General features: G+C 35.7%; 1 protein-coding gene across 1 annotated transcript in view; it reads left to right on the top strand.

Annotated features, from left to right (window-relative positions):
* The window catches only part of Rasa1 (RAS p21 protein activator 1), a 63455-nt gene that overhangs the window by 1553 nt on the left and 48508 nt on the right, over positions 1–13394 (top strand). The gene's annotated exons all lie outside the window — the stretch shown is intronic.

Raw genomic sequence — 13394 nt, forward strand, 5'->3', positions numbered from 1 at the left:
TGCAAACTCCTACCTGATGTCTGCTGGCAGCCTTGCGATTCATAAAACACTAGATCTCTTTAGAGAAGTGGAGAGAAAGGAAAGAAGTTCTGTGAATTACAGGTGTGATTAAGATCCTCCAGATTGAACACTAACTTGTTCCTTAGAAAGATTAGATTATTTACATATACATGTTATGTGAAATATGCAAATACATTTTATATATTTACAATATCCAAGACACTAAATACGTTAAACAATATTTTTCCTCTTAGCATTTTGGTAGTGGCTGATACCGTATTCAGTTTGGAAATTAATTTTGGGAGTTGATTGTGACATGATCAGGGCAAAAGGCTCTCCATCTATAAGTTAGAGATAAGCGAAATGGGTATTTATAATTATATGTTGATCTTGATGAAGGGAAAGTGTTGAGATGGGAAGTAATAATAATAGGCCAAAAATGTTTTATAGATCCTTCACATCAATCATAATTAATCCTTAGAATTTCAATAGCATTGGCAAATATTAGGGAAAAAAGATTTATTTCATATATTGACACTTTCTGAATGCTTTAGAAGTTTTCTTTGGGAGGGTCAACCTCTTTAACAAACTTAAGAAATGACTTTACAGTAATCAGGGAGGCATTTTGTCATACTAATCCACTTTTGATTAGTATGGGTATTGTATTATATATCACACTGTAATTTGAAAATGCATTGGTCACAAGGCTTTGTTTTTGCTGCATTTGCAAATTTCAACTTAGGTCTATTTTGATACTAGCCAGCTATGGTGAAAGGATGTTGTGTTTCTTTTAATGTTGTTTGATACAAAGAATAACTTTTCATTATAATTTTTCTCTAATTTGTGTGTGTGTACAGCAGTCAAAAACGTTCTGAACGGTTTAAAAATTTGCAGTATGCTCTATACTCTTTTGAAAAAAATCAATTATGTTTTTTTTTTTTTTTTTTTTTTTTTGGTTCTTTTGGGTTTTTTGAGACAGGTTTTCTCTGTGTAGCCCTGGCTGTCCTGGAACTCACTCTGTAGACCAGGCTGGCCTCGAACTCAGAAATCTGCCTGCCTCTGCCTCCCAAGTGCTGGGATTAAAGGCATGCGCCACCATTGCCTGGTGCAATGTTTTTATTAAATAATTATGTTTTTATTAACTAATTATGTTTTTATTATAATAAAATATAGTTTTTAATGCTGAAAGAATACAGTATTGTGACATTTTTGTAATTGAGTTAGGCATAGTTATAATCTTGTTTTTTAGAAAGCCATTTGAAGATTTGATAACTTTTATTTAATGTGTATGAGTGTTTGCCTGCATGTATGCATTTGTACTGTGCCAGTGTCTAGTGACAGGCCAGAAGAGGGCATCAGGCTCCCTAGAACTGGAGTTACTGGTGCTTGTGAGCGGTTCAGTTGGTGATGGGAACCAAACACTGCTTGTCTACAGAACAGCAACCACTCTTAACTGCACAGCCATCTTTCTAGTCTCAGGATATTGTTCTTAAATTATTTCTACTAAGAGTAATTTTTATTTTATTTTATTTTTTAAGACAGGCTGTCGTTCTAGCATAAGATGACCTAGAATTCTCTGTGTAGGCCAAGCTACCCGTGAATTTGTGGTGAACCTGCTCAGCATCTCAAGTACTGGGATATAATAGGCTTTAGTCATCAAATGCACCTTCTACCTTCTAATAGGCTTTTGAAGAGGAATTTAAAATTGACAGCAAATTGAATAAGATATAGATTATTTTTAGATTAAGTTTTTAAAAAAAACATTATTTGGGAAAAAATTGTGAGAAATTTGTATTTCCTTATTTTAAAATATATCTAGGAATAGATATAAAGTTTACTAAGTGTTCATGTTAAAAATGTCATATATATATATATATATATATATATATATATATATATATATATATATGTTGTTTTTGAGGTTACAATTTAATTACTTTCCTCTCTTCCTTTTCTCCTTCCAAACCCTATTACATATTCCTCTCTCCCCTCCTCAAATCCATGACTTCTTTTTAAAAATTGTTACTTAATGCTTTTTTTGTATTTGTTTATATATGCGTATATGTGTATATGTATGTGTATGTATATATAAATTCCTGAGTATAACCTGTTGGGTCATGTATACATAATTCTTATAGTGCTGTGATTCAAACCCAGGGCTTTGCACATAGTAGACAAAATATCTGCCACTGAGCTACCTAGGCAAATTTTCTAGTATGCTTTTAAAATGTACTACTAATTATACAAATCCACTTCTTTTTTCATTTTTAAAACAAGATTTATGCTTCATGTCACAGTCTTCATTGAGTTGCCAGGAAGTTTAGCTCCATGTGAATGTTCAGGAACCTTAGGTCCTCTAGTTAATGGTTCCATTATCATCTCTTTTGTGTGTGTGTGTTTGTGTGTGTGTGTGTGTGTGTGTGGTGGGTGCATGCTTGTGTAGTGTGTGTTCAAGTATGTATGGATGCTTATGCCTGTATGTGTGTGGCACATAAAACTGTCACGTGTTCTTCTCTGTCATTTTTCTCCTTATTTTTTTGAAGCCAGGTTTCTCTGGACAAACACTGAGCTCAAATTTATTTTGGCTAGGCTAGCAGCCAGCACATTTATTTACTATGTTCCAAGAAATAAATAGCTCTCCCCAAAATAAAAATATAATTTTTTTTCATAAAGCTGTCTAGTAATAGGGATACCCTTATTAGCTACTTATTTAATGATTATCTCTCTTTTTTTTTTTTTTTTTTTTGGAATCAAGATTGAAAGATGTTGCCAAGCTGAGCTTGAATTTCTGGGCTCCAGTGATCACCTGTTTGAGCATCCTGAGCAGCTGAGATTATAGGGATGGCCACCTCACTGGCTAAAATAACGGTTTTACTTACTTAATTTTTTTTTTTTTATGTACTTTTAGAGATAAGCTCTTAAATGTGGTGCTGACTGGTACAGGGTAAGAGATTCTCCTGTTTCCAGTACTTGAATTGTAGGTGTGTACCACATGCCATGCCCAAGTGCTGCTTTAGGACAGGGCTTCTGAAATATTTTCCATAAGTATACTAATCAAGCAATCATTGATAATGAGTCAAAGGGAAATGCAGTTTTTGGTGCAGTTCTTTGAATACAGTTCTTTGATGTATATATAATTTATTAAAAACAAGCAAATTGCAAATTAAGATAAACTTATTTATAATTATCAAATGAATTAAATCTTGGCTGAATATTTGATATTGTAGGATATAGAGTATCTTTGTGGCTGATCAGGATTTTGGTTTTATAGTTGTTAATACTGAGACTCTCATGGTAGATACAGGGTAGGAGAAAAAGCAAATACAAATTGTTCCTATAAGCATAACATGGTAACTTTCCTTTCAGCTATGTATTCATATATATATATATATTCACATATAATATACATATATAATAAATATATATACTTTGGCTTCTGCTATCTTAATAGTTTTTAAGAGCATACGATCTATCAGTGCAAATTATGGTGCGTTGTTTGAATGTATAGATATTGGTGTGATAGGTGTAGAACCTTGAAATTGCATGCAGTGTGTTATGTTTTGGTGTGAGTTAAAAAGTGAGTTAAAAAGTTATTATAACAACTTAATTATCACCTCTTTGTCTAAACACATTTCAATAGGATTTGAGGCATTTTGGTGATTGTATTTTTTAATGAGTTAAAAAATGAACATCACAGGGGGAAATAGTATAAATATAAAATGTAGTTGGAAGATGAAGGATTGTTCAGAGAAGTAAGATAAAAATTAGGAAAATAAATAAAAGAAGCATGTTGGAATTTCTTACCATAATTTCATTGATTTTTTTTTTTTTTTAGAAGGTTTGATGATTATCTTGAAGTAATGATAGTTGATACTATATTCAGGATACAAGAGGCATTTTAATGTCAGAGGGAACCCCATTTTCAGGCATAGAAATAGACTCTGAGTAGCTTACTTATATTCACATTACTAAGTAATGGTAGATTAGGGATGGGCTCTTGTTCTCTTAAATTTTTAGATATGTTTAGATCCAGAAAACATCAAACTGTTGGTTTTGTTTTGTTTTGAGGGGTAGCAAGGCAAAGGCTTAGTGCCCTATATTTACTAATCATTTGGTAGACACACACACACACACACACACACACACACACACACACACGTAGTCATTCATTCATTCATGCTGTCCTCCTTTCTTGCTATGTAGCTCAGCATCCCTGGCTTTGAATTCTTACTTTGCTTGCTTCATCTCCTGACTGCTAGGATATTACTGTGGATAGGTTATTACTACAGCAAATTTTCTGTATTATGTGTTTTAACATTTAGTAAATTTTTTATTACAGTATTTTTCACCTTCAAAAATTTCATTTATGTATACAGTGCATTTTGATGCCTTACATTCCTTCCCTTAACCACTTCTAGATCCACCTCCATTCTTTGTCAGTTTTATGCCACCTTTCAGCCTATTGATTTTTTTTTAATTTTTTTATTCGATATAATTTATTTACATTTCAAATGATTTCCCCTTTTCTAGCCCCCCACTCCCCGAAAGTCCCGTAAGCCCCCTTCTCTTCCCCTGTCCTCGCACCCACCCCTTCCCACTTCCCCGTTCTGGTTTTGCCGAATACTGCTTCACTGAGTCTTTTATTTGTGATGCCCATATATGCTTAGATGTTCAGGCCATCCACTAGAGCATGGCTGACCTACCAGGAACCATGTTCATAACCAGATCTGACCCTTTCTTCACTAGAAGGTATCAACTGTCAGTGGTTGCTAGAGGTGGATACCAGTCTAGCAGAATGTTTACTCTCCTGATCATGTGCAGGCAACCACAGCTGCTTTGAGTTTATGATTCAGTAGTCCTGCCATACCCAGAAGATAACAGTTTTGCCCCAGTCTTCCCCTGACCTCTGCCTCTTTCCGTCCTGTATTTTAAGATGTTCTCTGAGAGGTTTATGATATAGATGTCTGGTTTATGGCTGAGCACTTCACAGACACATATTCTCTATACTTGGACCAGTTGTGATTTTCTGCATTAACTGCTATTTATTGCACAAAGGAATTTTTTTTTGGATGCTGTTTGAGAGAGGGATTTAATCTGTGTGTGGGTATATGTATGTATGTGTTTGTGTGTGTATATATGTATATATATATATAATATGTATATATATATTTTATTTGATATATTCTTTATTTACATTTCAAGTGATTTTTCCCTTTCCTAGATTCCCCCTCCCTGGAAGTCCCATAAGCCCTCTTCCCTCCCCCTGTTCCCCAATCAACCCCTTCCCACTTCCCTGTCCTGGTATTCCTCTACACTGCTGCCCTGAGCCTTTCCAGGACCAGGGGCCACTCCTCCTTTCTTCTTGGGCATCATTTGATATGTAAATTGTGTCTTGGGTATTCCAAGCTTCTAGGCTATTTAATTAAATGTTTTCCTAATTTTTTGTATGGATGTTTGCATTTATGGGTATACACATACCATAGTAGAGTATGAAGATCAGAGGACAGCTTGTAGGAGCTGCTTCTTTCTTACTACCATGTGAGCCCTGGGGATTGAATTTAGGTTAGCAGGCTTAGCGGAGGGTGTCTTTACAGGCTGAGCCAATTTATCATCCTCAGTCTTACTTTAACACCTTCATTATCTAATTTATCTGCCCCATCCAAGGAAAAGAACTTTATAAATATATATTTTTACTTTTATAAATATATATCTGTACACATATGTATTTCTAAGTACATAAATGTGACCTGCTCAGTGTGTATAATCTTAGTTGTATATATGCTTGCAGGACTGATCATTTGGTATAGGATAAACAATTGGTATGCTCATCCCTTGAGGAAGGTTTGTTTTCTCCCTCTCAACATTCCTTAGTTGCCTTTATTCTTTGTGTAAGGTTGAGGCCTGCTGGACTTTGCCCCCATTGACATTAGCATGTCTGCTCTTGTTCTTTTTCAGTTCAGGTTTAGGCAGTTATGTTAGTGAGACCCTGGGTGTAGCTTCTAGCATTCCTAGAAGACAGTCTCACAGCAAACTCTTTGATTTTAGAGCTTTGCCCCCTCTTCAGCAATGTTCCGTGAGCTTTAGGTTCTGGAGCCTTTTAGCTGTTGTGCATCTAGGTACTAAGTGGTTCCTAGGCCTCAGAGGTCTGCTGGTTGCTTTTCACCTGTGGAAGCTGCATGGCGTCGTTTAGGTACTACCATGAAAACTAGTACTCAAGAAGTATTTCTAGTCAGTTCCAGATTAAGGTTTCTGTACACTTTATCTGACAGGCAGGGTGTCTTCAGCAGTAGAGAATTAACCTCCCATCTCTGAGGTCAAGCAAAAGCAATAGCAGCAGCTTGTAATGTTTTGGGAGTCTGGGACAAGTTTAACAACTCAAAGAGGGCTTCTCATCTCATGCCTACTGGTTTTGTTTGTTTGTTTGTTTGTTTGATGATCTTTAGCCCTTGGAGGGAATACTGCCACCTCAGATGAGACTATATATGAACATTATAGGAGCTTTCTGGTTTTAGGTAGATAGTAATATGATTTCTTGTAACTTTTCAGCATTCTTACTGTTATTTTGTACTTCTCTCTCCTCCTGTATTTATCTCCCTAACCCTCCCCCTAAATCAGAGGTGCTTCCTTTTTTCCTGTTCCTTAATCTAATCACTTGTACCCAGCGATTCCTCTCTATTGCTTCATCACCTCCCCACCTTGGCAATGGTCCATTTTACTTAATTGGCTTTTACAGTTACCTCCCCAGATATACATATTACACTCATATCTGAAAATTTTGCTCATAAGAGCCTCTTCTGAAAGAACAATATGACCTTTGCATTTCTGGATTTGGGTTACTCCACTCAATATAATTTTTCTAGTTCTATCCATTTACTTGCAAAGTTATAATTTCATTTTTTTATAGCTACATAGTAATATATAGTATATATACCATATTTTCATTATCCCTGTTGGTTGTAGGACTTTTAGGTTGATTAGATTTCCTAGCTATTGTGCAGTCAGCAGTAATTAACATGGATGAGCAAAGTTATCTTTGAGGTGTCATATTCTTTGTGTGTTCTTTGAGCAAAATCCAAGGAGTTAGCTGGGTCATAAGGCAGATGAATTTTTAGCTCTTTGAGAATTATTCGCAGGGACTTCCACTGTGGACAAGTTTGCAGACCCACCAGCTGTGAATGACAGTTCCTTTCCCCCACATCCCTCCAGCTTTTATTGTCACTTGTGTTTGCTGATCTTTGCCATTCTGATTGGGGTACATTGAATTTTCAAAGTTGCTTTGATTTGTGTTTCCCTAATTGCTACCGATAATGAAAATTTTTTTTTTATTCGATATATTTTTTTATTTACATTTCAAATGATTTCCCCGTTTCAGGCCCCCCCCCCCACTCCCCGAAAGTCCCATAAGCCCCCTTTGCTCCCCCTGTTCTCCCATCTACCCCTTCCCACCACTTCCCTGTTCTGGTTTTGGCCTATACTGCTACACTGAGTCTTTCCAGAACCAGGGGCCACTCCTCTATTCTTCTTGTACCTCATTTGATGTGTGGATTATGTTTTTGGTATTCCAGTTTTCTAGGTTAGTATTCACTTATTTGTAAGTGCATAGCATGATTCATCTTTTGAGACTGGGTTACCTCACTTAGTATGATGTTCTCCAGCTCCATCCATTTGCCTAAGAATTTCATGAATTCATTGTTTCTAATGGCTGAATAGTACTCCATTGTGTAGATATACCACATTTTTTGCATCCATTCTTCTGTTGAGGGATACCTGGGTTCTTTCCAGTTTCTGGCTATTATAAATAGGGCTACTATGAACATAGTGGAACATGTATCCTTATTACATGCTGGGGAATCCTCTGGGTATATGCCCAGGAGTGGTATAGCAGGATCCTCGGGAAGTGACCTGACCAGTTTTCTGAAGAACCCCCAGACTGATTTCCAGAGTGGTTGTACCACTTTGCAACCCCACCTGCAGTGGAGGAGTGTTCCTCTTTCTCCACATCCTCGCCAACACCTGAATGAGGAACATTTTAAAAGATATTTCCTAACTGTTTTTTTTTTTTTTTCTTCTGAAAATTCTCTCTTCATATGCTAGGCCCACTTCTGAATGGTCATTTGTTTTGACTTTTTTCTTTTTGTTTTTCAGTTCTTTATACATTTTGATGGAAGCCCACTATCAGATGAATAGTTGACAAAGATTTTCTCACATTCACTTCACCCAGTTGATTTTTTTTTTTTTTAAACTGTGTAGAAACATGGCTTATTTGTTAATCTGTGGCCTTAATCCTTGGGCAAATGGAACCCTATTCATTTCCTACACTTTTATGAAGGTACTGCTTATTTCTTTTAGCAGCTTCAGGGGCTCTGTAAATATCTTTTTGATATGATGGCCATTTTGACAATGTTAATTCTTCTAATCCACAAGCAGTTGTCTTTCATTTTCTAGTGTCTATCTCTAGCTTCTTCAGAGATTCCAAGTTTCATTGTAGAGGTCCTTCATTTCCTTGCTTAGGTTTGTTCCTAGATATTTTATTTTCTTTAAGGCTATTATGAATGGTAGTGTGTCCATGTGTCCATGGCCCCCTTCTGCATGGTTTTTTTTGTTGGTGTATAGAAAAACTGTTGCAAGTTGATTCTGTATCTTGCCACATTGCAAATTTATTTTTAATTTCTAGAAAGTTTCTGGTAGAATTTATATATAAATAGTACTTTGGCTTCTTTCCCTATTTGTATCCCTTTAATTTCTGTTTGTTGCTTTGTTGTGCCAGCTAATATTTCAAACACAATTTTGAAAAGTAGTGGAGATGGTGGACATCCTGTTTTATTCTCTTTTTTTAATTGGATATATTCTTTGTTTACATTTCAAATGTTATCCCTTTTCCCAGTCTGCCCCTCTCCTGGATAGCCCCTATCTAATCCTCCCTCCCCCTACTTCTATGAGGGTGTTCCTCCACCCAACCCACTCCCACCTCCCCACTCTCGATTCCCCTACATTGGGGCATCTGTTGAGCCTTCATAGTTCCAAGGACCTCTTCTCCAATTGATGCCTGACAAGGCCATCCTCTGCTGCATATGCAGCTAGAGCCATGTGTACCCCTTGGTTGATGGCTATCCTGTTTTATTCTTAATTTCAGTGGATTTTTTAAAAAGCTTTTCTCAATTTAGGGTTATATTGCCTGTAGGTTTCCAATGTATAGCTTTTTATTACATTGAGGTACGTTTTTCCAGTTCTACATTCTCTAGGACTTTTATCATGATGTGTTGGATTTTTCTTCAAAGGCCCTTTCTGAAGCTATTGATTTGATCATGTGATTTTTGTCTTTAAATCTATGTGCCTTAACGCATTTTTTGGTTTATGCATGTTGAACCATCTCTATACTAAGGGCTAGAAGCTAACTTGCTCATGATGTATAATCTGTATTGAATACTTTTGAGCCTATGTTCATACGGGATATTGTTGTGTCTTTACAAGGTATTAAAATGACACTGTATTCTGTTTGGTACTCTGTGTGCCTCGTGTATCAGTATGTGTATGTTTTCCCCTTAATTTGGGGTTGTTTCCTTTTAAGAACTTTTTGAAGTTATTATCTATGACACTAACTGGGGTTCTTTTCTTTCATCTATGCCTGTAGTTTGTAAACTTGGTCAAACTTTTCATGGTGGCTTATATTTCCTCTTTGTTTCATTCCTTTTTTTAAAATTTTTTAAATTTTTTTATGTATTTATGTTTTTTTTTTTTTAAATCTCCTATTTCTTGTATATTTGGTTTAGATCCTTTATCTTTCTGGCCTGATATTTTGTCTTCTGCCTGATCCATTCTATTTGTAGGTATTTCTTTTGAGTTTTATTTTTTCTAATGTTTTTCCAAAGTCACCTGAGAAGGGGGAGGTCCCACCTTTGGAATCAACACACCCTGCCACCTCAAGTCTCTGCAGGACTAGGCATATATCCTTTCCTACTGAGCCCAGACAAGACAGTACAGTTAAGGAAGCAGGACCCACAGGCAGGCAACCATGTCTGGGTAAGCCCTGCTCCAGTTGTTGGGAGAACCCGCAGGAAGACATCTGCTACATATGTGCAGTGGGGCTTAAGTCCAGCCCTTGCTCTTCGGTTGGTGGTTCAGTCCCTAGGAGGCCCTAGGGTCCAGGTTAGTTGACTATTCTTGGTTTACTTGTGGAGTTCCTATCTCTTTATGGTTCGTCCCCTATAAATTTTACATTAATAAAATTTAAAATTTGCTGAAAACTTTTTTTATATCATACTTGAATAATAACCTTGGCATTTTGCCCTGTTTAATTCTTTTACTTCTTATATGCATATATGTACTATCTCTGCCAAACTAATTGTAGAGATTATATCTTAAATTCTTAAGTCTTAAATTCTTAAGTATTTCATTATGCACTTTTGTAAAAATAAGAAAACCTTAGTAGTTAGACATAATCAGCTTAAAATTAATATATTCAGATATTTTTAATTGTTTTTAAAAGGTTATTAAAAATGTTCAATATCAGCAGGGTGGTATTGGTACTTGCCTTTAATCCCAGTATTCTGGAGGCAGATCTCTGAGCTTGAGGCCAGCCTGGTCAACAAATGGAGTCCCAGGACAGCCAAGGTTACACAGAGAAACTCTGAGTCAAAAATACAAAATAAATAAATAAATAAATAAATAAATAAATAAATAAATAAATAAGTCAGTCAGTCACATTTATCTCCTATATTTCTTTAGTTTGTGGTGGGTATCTTATTTTGTAGTTGAATTTAGGTTGTTGATTCCTGACAAATACTCCAAGGACAGGAGTTCTCAATGGGTCTCTTGCAGGACACCTGCTAACTGTTATGTTGATGGGTTACATAAATTCGAATTTCATTGCATTAGATATAGTACTCAATATTCTATGACTTCTGGTAGTCACTGATATTTGTATTGATTCCATAGTTTTGCTTTACCATAGTGTCATAATGATCTAATCATATATTCCATAGCTTTTTAGGATGACATTACTTCTCTTAATGTGAACTACGCAGTTATGAGGACATGGGAAAATATTATTTCTTCTTAACAGTGACTAGTTTTCACTATCTGGTTGTACCCTAGTTTAATTATTATTGAGCTACTGAAAGAAATCTTGGTTGCTTCCAAGTAACAGAATAAACCAGCTAGAGTCTTGTGTATTTTTTATTGTTGTATAGAGTCATTTTCATTTAATTAGGGAAAACAATATGCAATTCAGTTGCTACATTGTATAATATTTTAATTTGTTTTCTGTTGCTGTCACAAAGTATTTGGGGGATTGCTACTTTTTAAACAGAAGATAAATTTTAACTATATTTAGGTGGTGGTTTTAGAGAGTGAAAGTTCTGGATTGATTGGGCTGGCCTGATTTTGATACTTGTAAACTGACCTTGAGCTCAGAGATCTGCATGCCTCTACCTTCTTTGATCAAAGATGTGTACCACCATGCCTGGACCTAACATTTTCATGGTCACTGTTTCTCAAGATCTGGATTAAAAGCCTTTGTCTTCCAGTCTCAAGATCTGGCTCACAGATGTGCTTTTTATTTTTGGAATGTAGTTTCTTGTTCTATTGCAAAAGCAAACAATAAGTTTAGGATAATGGGATCTTGCCTTGAGGTTACCACTGCCTTAATCTCCACAGAGGATTCAGCTCCATTCTACTTCTTAGTGTTCCTTGATTGTTTGAGCCATACATTTTGTACTTTTCCTTTGGAAGCTTGCTAGGTTTGATCAAAATGCTCTTCATGAGACTAAACCAGAGAACAAATTCTCTGCTGGGTTTTTGAGACTTCCTTTTTCAGTAATACCTAGATATTTTGTTAGAAGAGAACAGTTTTGAATAAATACAGTGAATTGTATGTAGCAAGTCAGTATGCTATCTATTTTATGAGCATGCAGTAACATTTAAACACTGTTTACTGTGATATTTAGTGGAAGGAATTGTTAATGTTTGACCTTTTAGACAGATGCATAATTTAGGATCTTCTGCTTTTCTGGTATGTGGTATTGGCAATCCAGCATGGATATTAGTATAGTAATTCTCTTAGAGTGTTGAATTTACTGAAGTGCTTTTGTGCTTTTCCTAAATTTTCATGTTTAGTGATATATTTGCACAGTACAGATTCAGACCTATTAGAATAATACCCAGCTTCTCAACAGAAACTAAAAGCTTGAAGAGCCTGGACATATATTTTGCACCCTCTAAAAAACCTCAGATACGAATGAGGACAACCATACCCAGCAAAAACTCTGAATCACCATAGATGGAGGAAGCAAGATATTTCAAGACAAATCCAAACTGAAATAGTATCTATCCATAAATCCAGCCCTTACAGAAAACACTAGAAGGAAAACTCCAACCCAAGGAGAATAATTACATCCAAGAAAACATAGGAAAGAGGTAGTTCCATACCAGTAAACACACAACACACACACACACACACACATACACACACACATTACCACCACCACTACCACCACCACCAACATCAAAATAACAAATAATCCCTGGTCATTAATATCTCTCAACATCAATGGACTCAATTCTTTAATAAAAAGATACAGGCTAACAAAATGTATTAAAAAACAGGATTTATTAGTCTGTGCATACAAGAAACACAACTCAGCAATAAAGATAGATATGACCTCAGAGTAAAGGATTGGGAGAAAGTTTTCCAAGCAAATGTATATAAGAAGCAAGCTGAGGAAGCCATTCTAATAGCTAATGAGATTGACTTTGAACCAAAATTAAGCAAAAGAGATAGGGAAGGATGCTTCATACTCATCAAAGGAAACAAATCTACCAAGATGATAACGCAGTTCTGAACATCTATGACCAAATATAAGGGGACCCACATTTGTAAATGAAGCTAAAATCACATATTGAAGCCCACACATTAAGAGTGGCAACTTCAACATCCCACATTCACCAATTGGCAGGTCATCCAGACAAAAACTAAACAGAAAAGGAAACTAGCAGACATTATGAATCAAATGGACCTAACAGACTCTGTAGAATATTTCACCCAAACACAAAAGAATATTTCTTCTTCCTAGTACCTCATAGATCCTTTTCCAAAATTGACCATATAGTCAGAGCAAGCCTCAACTGATACAAGAAATTGAAATAACACCTTGTATCCTATCAGACCACCATGAATTAAAGCTTGATGTCAACAACAACAGAAAAACCAGAAAGCCTATACACTCAGTGAAAAGCATATAACTCTACGCAATGGTCAGGGAAGAAAAATACACACACACACATATACACACACACATAATTTGAACAAATATTTAACAAATATTTATTTAACAAATGAATTGAAAGAAAAAAATCCCCACATGATCATCTCATTAGATGCTGAAAAAAGCCTTTGA

This window comes from Apodemus sylvaticus, chromosome 16 (assembly GCF_947179515.1).
Source record: "Apodemus sylvaticus chromosome 16, mApoSyl1.1, whole genome shotgun sequence".
Classification (NCBI taxonomy): domain Eukaryota; kingdom Metazoa; phylum Chordata; class Mammalia; order Rodentia; family Muridae; genus Apodemus; species Apodemus sylvaticus.